Source organism: Tenebrio molitor, chromosome 1, assembly GCF_963966145.1.
Source record: "Tenebrio molitor chromosome 1, icTenMoli1.1, whole genome shotgun sequence".
Taxonomy (NCBI): Eukaryota; Metazoa; Arthropoda; class Insecta; order Coleoptera; family Tenebrionidae; genus Tenebrio; species Tenebrio molitor.
This window is the reverse complement of record NC_091046.1, coordinates 17,866,211-17,874,298: the sequence shown is the minus strand read 5'-3', so window position 1 is coordinate 17,874,298 and position 8,088 is coordinate 17,866,211. Positions and strand designations below refer to the sequence as shown.

Sequence of the window (8,088 nt, the reverse complement as noted above, 5' to 3'; positions counted from 1 at the left end):
GACACCGTTAATTTACTTTAAAATTAAAGTGTTCATACCTTACTATAAAATAATGTAAAAAAAACACATTTCCCTGTATTATTTTTCCAATAAATGTGTTTGTTTAATTTATATTGACCAATAAATAATCATAATCAGAACAGGGAAAATACAACCTATCGGGTTGGCAGCTGTATTGTATGTCAAAAAGTTTGACAATAATTGTTATTTCATAAAAATCTGCAAAATTGCACAATAAAACAAAACCACATAAGTTGCTCAATGGTGTTAAAAAGGTTTATGTACAATCGCGGCCATCCAAAAGTGAACGATAGCTTGCGAAAATTTTCGTATTTTTCGTTAAATTAAATCAGGCTGTATTCATTGGCGTTCGTGCAGCAGGCGTTACTATTTTAATAATAAAAAGTTGTAATAAATAAATTTTAATAAAAATGAGGCTGAGAAATAATTAATGCATTATTAAAGTGAAAGTAAACTTTAGTAAAGAAACCTTTCCAACATCTATTCGTATTGGCCTCGCAAGTCTGTTTTTTGCCAACGCCTCTTTATACTGAAGATGCAAGTCTTACTGCAATGTAATTCTCTCGCAACAGCAGCCAACAACCGATTTTCTTCCAGCTTTGAAATAGCCCTAGCTGTCTGAATCGGAGTGGGATGTGGCATTTAAAAAAAATAGTTTCAATAATTTTTTTAACGCTAGTGTCAAACTTTGACATTTTAGGACGCCTATGATTTAAAGTAAAAATCAAACTATGGCCGCGATAGTACCTATTATATGTGGTGCTAGCTGTTGGCGCTAAAGTGCAATTGGAAAATATAATGATGATTCTAACCTCAACATCTTATATTCACCTGCAGAAAGATGATTTGTTATTACCAAGAAGTAGTGGTTAAGTACAAGACATTTTAATACATAATTTGCAACATTATTAATATAATTTATTTTGTAAAATTACAATTATTGTAAACATTAATGTTACAATTCTCCACTTTAGCGAACAATGCAAGAATTATTTGGTTACTGTCAGCTTTAGTACTTCCGAGTTGGACGTCAATATGTTGTACTGGTACTTCTGTTACGGTAACATCATTGACAGTAGATGGGACAGTCAATGTTGTGGTTAAATTGGAAGCAACTGCTAAAAATTCAAGTAGGTTAAAGCACTGTGTTACAGTTCGTGACACAACTCACCAACTGTTTAAGCTGTGGCTGCAACATGGTACATATTTGTTTAGATGTTGAAGGACCGTCATCAATCTTCCTCTTCAGTGAATGTTCCACATAATCTTCCACCACTGCCGAAGACTTCCAGCCACCGTGCTGTCTGTAATAAATAGATATTTTTGTATTACGGGCGTGAAGGAGGAGATTTTGGCCCGCGGCGGAATTATAAGCACGAGGCCTGAAGGGCCGAGGGATTATAAGACGCCAAAGGGCCAAAATCGCTGTTCACGCCCAAAATGCAAACATTATCTTTTGTAAAATAATTTAAACCCACCATAAAAGGTTTTAAAAAATAAATGACATGATTCGTTCTCAAAAATCAAGAGTTATGTTGTTGGTTGCCAATGTGATGCAACAAATAAAATAGCTATTAATATTAATTGTTGTTCTTTTCGGCCTTACGGCGCAAAAGGCATTATTTACGCTCGCAAATTACTGCATAAATGACTTCATTTTGATACAATTTTTTGAAAAATAGCTTTACTTTGGAGTAAAAAAATCTTAAATTTTTGTAATTTTTCTTAAAAATGGAACGGCAACGTAGCTAGAATAGTATTTAACAAAATTAAAGTGCTTATATCTTCTTCAGAAAGAGCGAAAAAAATTTTTTTTTCGTATTTTGCGAGCTCCGCTGGGTCCTTCCCTACCCTATGTAACTGGTAAAGTGGTATATAACTAAATGTATAAACTTTCCCGGTTATACATATACCTAACTTGACATCTGTCAAAGATAACCTCAAAATTTATAATAAATTAATGTTTTTTAAGACTGCCCAAATGAACACCAAAAATGTTATTCAGTATTCGTGCGCTGCCACTTTTCAGGTATTCGGCCTGTTTTGCAACACTTGTCTGACGTCTCGTGCTTCAAATTTCGGCCTCATACCTGAAAAGTGATCTGACAGCGCTACTCATATGAAAAATAACCATTTATTCAATTTTGATACTAGAAGCAAAACAAAAATTATTGTAAGTAAACTTTCTGTGATAATTTTTACACATTATCGAAATTGTCCTTATTAAAATGTATAATAGTTATTTAAATTACAAATGCGGTAGGCTATATTTTGCAGCGCGAGGTTTTTAGATAGTGCCCCAAAATTCGCGGAACAACTTAATGGGGCAATGCCAACTCATGTTAGAAAATAATGAGAAAAACAATAATTGAAAAATTCTATATCTTTAGATTTGAAGATATGGGGGCTCAAAAGGTACAGCTTTGATCTCGTTTATTTTAAATATTAAAAAAGATTTTGACCATTTGTCTTTTACTAGCCAGTGGCGTAATAATTTTGAATGTGATCAGGTTTGCAATACTTCATTATTTCCAGCATCTCCAAGAAGTGATGTTACGTCGGTTTTACCTCAAATAACTTACGGCAACATGGCTTTGATTTTTCTTTCTTATTTCCATGGATACAACAAACATTAAATATTTGCAGACTATTGGGATACATAGAATGCTTTTAAATATTGCCACATTAAGGCCCGGTTTATTCACCTTCAAGTAACTTTATTTGAACGGTAATTACCATGGATCTACCAATAGCAGATTCTAAATCATAGCAACTACTGGCCAGATAAATTTACTTGAAGGTGAATAAACCGGGCCTTAGTGTAATAAATAGGTCCAATTCTTCTACAAAAAAGAAGAATGATTTTTTTTTTACATTTTTAACTAATGACTATTTAACAACGTACTGCTAAGTTGTTCCGCGAATTTTGGGGGACCCAGTAAATATACTGTATATTTCAGATCTTAAGAATAGAAAATAAAAACGACAATTACATTTTATTAAATTTTATTTTTATATTTTTATTACAGAGTTGATATTGTTTTTAGTTTTTATACGAACAAACACTAAGTGTACATAGCCATTAACAGCGAAACGTCATCCTAATAAACCAATCCACCCCAACCGTAGGCATATGGGTAGGCGGCATAGGTGGAGTAGACCGGAGCTGCTCCTACGGCATAGAATTGCGGGTTTGGTCCTGGCCCGGGTTTGGGAAGAGCCAAAGCAATGGCCAGTAAAGCAAAGAAGAAGAGCTGTTTCAAATTGATAATATTAGAAAACACAAACTGAGAAATAAAAATTTGACTCACCAATTTGAACATGCTGCTAGCAATCTGTAGCACTGGTTGTGTAAATCTATGAGGTACTATTGTGCTGGTCTTCTTTATATATTAAAACGATTCGTAGTTTGGTCATATGACTAATCGGTGTGATTACCTACTAGTTTACATTGGGTTTTTGCAAGAAGACAAGGAAGTCCATTTAAAAATACAACTATTACATATAAATCAAAACAAAAACCTGAATACCTACCGACGAAACATCGTTAGATTAATTAGTATTCCTGGACAAGGTACCTAATAATTATTATTATTAAGTCACCGACGACAAAAAAATTGCTGTTTATGTATGTGTTTACTCTAGTTTATAACGTTCGAGTAAACGTAATAAAAAAGAAATTGTTGTTTTAATCGAATTTTTTTTTGGTTATAATTTTCTCTTCCACAGCCACTGTTATTATAAAAAAAAATATACCTGTTTATTGCTTATTTTATATTTTCTTATTCATAATTATAAGAAACAAGTAATCAGGATTCTGTTACGTATTTTAAATAACATCTATAAGTGTAAGAAATTTAACTTGTGGATGACACCTCTAAGTATAACATGCTGCATGCGTAATATTGGTATCTATCATTTTAATATTAGCGACCGCGACCTACCTTAAGTAGTAGTCACGGTCGTTGTTGCTAAACACCCTCCAGCAACATAATTTTTTATTTCTCCAAACATTTTAGACATATCGTGCGTTCATTTAAATTTATCCTTACAAAGTTGGCGTTGAAGAGTCGATTGTGAACGCACTATACGGGTAACGGATCACGGATCAGCTGTTTAAAACTTACGCTTTTACACGAGCGGTGCGTTCTCAATCGGCTCTCCAACGCCAACTTTTAGGATAAATTTAAATGAACGCACGATGTATGTGTCTGCTAAACAAACTAAATACGAAGTATAATAGTATTGGACCGCATGTTTGTAAAAATATAAATTACAAATTAAACAACAAAATACTGAATAATGTATAGACATTATGCAGTATTTTTGTTGTTTATTTTGTAATTTATATAAAAGCTATCCTTTTTAAATATTTAAATTAGAAAAAAATTGTTTTATGTCCCTGACTTTTAAATGTGTGCATTTTCTTTGTCATACTAAAACTTCATTTTATGAGCGACAGCGCTACAGCCCATCTTTTTAAACATTGAAATTTGATTAAGATTTATGTTTGCTTGTATCTATATTTTTATGTGGAAGATGGTCGGACGTTTCTTCCAAAAACTTTTCATAAATGAAATATTAATTCTAATGAACACAATTACAATTTTAAATTAACTTTTTGTAGGTTTATTGTGTATACCTATTTCCTGTATCTTATTTGATTCTTTATGAGACACACCCCCACAAAATTAGTATAAATACTGAGTGCAACCAATACGTTGCCAGTGTTTGCTACCGTCAAGCTCAAAACAATTCAAAATGTTCAAACTTGTAAGTGAAATCTTATTATTGGCTTAATTATTACATAATTCTCTTACACTGTAGTTAAATATATTTTTATTTCAGTTCGTCTTCTTGGCCGCCCTCTTGGCTCTTGCTTTGGCTGCTCCTAAAGCAGCTCCACAATTCCTGTATGGAGGATATGGCGGACTTGGATACGGTTATGGATATGCTGCTCCTTATGCCTACAGCAGCTTGGGCTATGGATACATTTAAAAATTAGTCCTTTAAATAAGCAGAGAAAATCTTTTACAAAATGTTATAGTTTGTTTTGGTTTAATAAATTCTAACAGGTTAAATAATTTGTATCATTTTTATCAAGGGTTAAGCATAAATCTCCTAAATTCTATTTCTTTAGAGTGAAAACTCGTTATGACAATAAATATAAATTGTAGACATATTTTTGATACAAGCAACATAGCAGTAAATTAAAATTACAATAAGTTTTCAGAAATTCGAAAGACTTCTTTCTCATTGCAAGTACATGAAAAACATGGAATGTTTTGGTTTTTTACAAAACCATCATAAAAGTAGAAGTCGAAAAGTGAACTAGGGTTTTTCAAATTTTTAGACCACCAATCAAAACATTATAATCTACAAAAAAGAACAAAAGCAAAAGAAAAGTATAATTTCTGAACAACATGATTGGTAATTGTTTTTACGATTTTAATCGACATGTTATCCTTCATTAGTCCCCTTGCGTTAATTTCTTTTCTACTTTATTTTACACCATGTTTTTATCTATATTTTTTATTTGTAATGAAGCTCACTCAAATGGAAACACAAAACAAGAATTCAAGTAAATTTTATCATTTTTGATTCATTGCTTCGTTCTGGTGTTTTTCTTTTTACTTACTTCTTATGTTACAGGCAGGATTACATACATGAACGGAATAATAAAAAAAAATTAAATTTATATTTATAATACCTAGCAGGCACAGTGACGGTCATATTTATAATAATGTATAGTATACCTGATTGTGGATATACAGTAAATAAAGAAACCAGTCGCATGAAAATAATTTATTCAAAAATTGCACTATGAGTAATGTTTACAGTCCGTCATAAATATTCAATGAAAACATAATATCCAGATCAAATTAATCAAAAATGTTCGCCGAACGAATTAGGTGATCCGAATGTTCCAAAATACTTTACGTCATAATTGGCCACCCCCGCATCTCCAAAATAAGGTCGATGATTATATATAGAAAAGAACGTCTTGATCTGGGGAGCCCCTCCAACCATCCACAAGCACAAGAAAAATGTTAAAAGAACAAGCTGCAGAAAACATTTATCAACGAAAATTAAATCAAATACAGACGTTACTCACAAACGGGGTTTTATTAAACATGTTTTTGCTATAGTTCCACGCAACAAACTGCACAACTTCGTAAACGAGAATGGTCAGGGCTGCGGCCAAAGCAGGAAATATAAACTGATTTGAATTTTGTTGTCCTGTTTGGAATGTTAAATACAACATGAGATCCAGGATCTAACTAAACTGTTCACTTGCGCGAAAAATGGCGTCTAATTCGATGCAATGAATCAGGTTTTACTTAAAGATTGTTCAGTGAGTGAATGTTTTATATAACATAGATATATTTTCTTAAAATATTTTATTATATTAATTTTTTATAAGCAGGAAGACTCAAAGCGAAGGGCAAGAGATTATACGTCATTATCAAGGTAACATTATTTTTTAATCACAAATCGCGCATATATTATACTATTTTTAAATTATTAACATAAAACATAAAATATGAATATTCTTCTAGTGATATTATACCCAATAATTTAAAGAATCTGCGTAATAAAAAAGAATATTCCAAATGTAACGAAAACTCGATTAATGTGTATAAATCGATACTAATCAAATTTTATGGCTAGTGCCATTGGTGATTACTACACACTTGATAAAAAACTGTTAGCCTGTAAGAATAGTTCAATTAAATGGCTTCGAAGTAATAAACTCCAAATAGAATTTCGTCGAAGCAATAAACAAAAATTAATTTTGTTTGAATAAATCTACCTACCAAATATTTAAGGAAAAAAAATAGCAAAAATACCAAGTATTGATTTATTTAAAATTTTTGCTTGTTAGTTTCGTACATAATAATCACCACAAATTTCAATTTTTATAGAAATTATAAGGGATTGGCAGTGTCAGCTTTGTGGATTTTCAGTCACTGATTAATAATATGCAATTTAATAACCTAATAAAATTTATTAAACCAAAACAAATTACAAGAAGTCATAAGATGGAATTTTTGCTGACTGTTCAATAATTTTGTAGTTTAAAAATATCCATAACCCAAGCCGCCGTAGGCATAAGGGGCAGCATAACCATAGCCGTATCCCAAACCGCCATATCCTCCATAAAGAATTTGTGGGGCTGGTTTAGGGGAAGCCAAGGCAAGAGCCAAGAGGGCAGCCAAGAAAACGAACTGAAACAAACGAAAATTATTAAATCAAATAAGACAAAGTAAGTAAATCAACATGTAATAATAAAAATAATTATATCAGTGAACTTACGAGTTTGAACATTTTGAATTGAGTTGTAAGAGCTTGACAGTAGCAAACACTGACGAAATTTTGGTTGTATTCAGTATTTATACTAGTTCTATGGGGGTGTGTCCCACAAAGTATTAACATGACAAACAGGAAATATGCAAACCTCCAAAATGTTAATTGGGTCAACTTTGGCAAGTCGTTTGTTTATTTATTTAAAAGAAATTAAATCTAAATATCGAAATCTCAAAAAAACATAATTTATGACTCGACACGTGGTAAGATCCCTACTTTTATTATTGCGACCTTCTATGAATAAGTAAAGCACATTTACGACAAACTTCACGATACAGAGGGATCTTTCACGATTAAAATTCCAAGGTCTTCATCGTTGTCACACCTCCAAAATTTTGTATAAAATCCTCATCAGAGGTTCATTTCAGCAGAATTTGTTTCGTACAGGTTACCTACACAACTACCAACAAAATGTTCAAACTTGTAAGTACATTTAAAAAATATTGTCTTTATAAATAGGTGTTTTATGGATTTTTTTTTTCTAAATTACAGTTCGTCTTCTTCGCCGCCCTTTTGGCTTTTGCCTTGGCTGCTCCTAAACCCGCCCCACAATTCTACGGTCTCTACGGAGGATACACCGGTTTGGGTTATGGACTTGGATATGCTTCTCCTTATGCCTATGGTACCTATGGAGGCTTGCTCTACTGATCTGGAGAATAGGCTGATTACTTTGACTTAATAAATTGTTTAGTAGTACAA

The 8,088-nt window shown here is 32.2% G+C and overlaps 2 long non-coding RNA genes across 11 annotated transcripts; one reads left to right on the top strand and one right to left on the bottom strand.

Annotated features, from left to right (window-relative positions):
* Nucleotides 1-3,010: 3,010 nt before the first annotated feature.
* Nucleotides 3,011-7,497, bottom strand: LOC138133106 (uncharacterized). Of its 10 annotated transcripts, none has more exons than XR_011160255.1 (7): nt 7,339-7,497; nt 6,137-7,250; nt 4,149-6,084; nt 3,966-4,068; nt 3,556-3,861; nt 3,333-3,462; nt 3,011-3,275 (listed from the first exon to the last, which is right to left on the bottom strand). It is a non-coding gene; the product is annotated as an uncharacterized lncRNA (long non-coding RNA). The 10 variants fall into 10 exon arrangements; XR_011160257.1 differs by having other exon boundaries at nt 3,556-3,599; XR_011160247.1 differs by having other exon boundaries at nt 3,966-6,084.
* Nucleotides 7,498-7,621: 124 nt separating this feature from the next.
* LOC138133142 (uncharacterized) lies at nt 7,622-8,088 on the top strand. The gene is made up of 2 exons (XR_011160259.1): nt 7,622-7,812; nt 7,882-8,088. It is a non-coding gene; the product is annotated as an uncharacterized lncRNA (long non-coding RNA).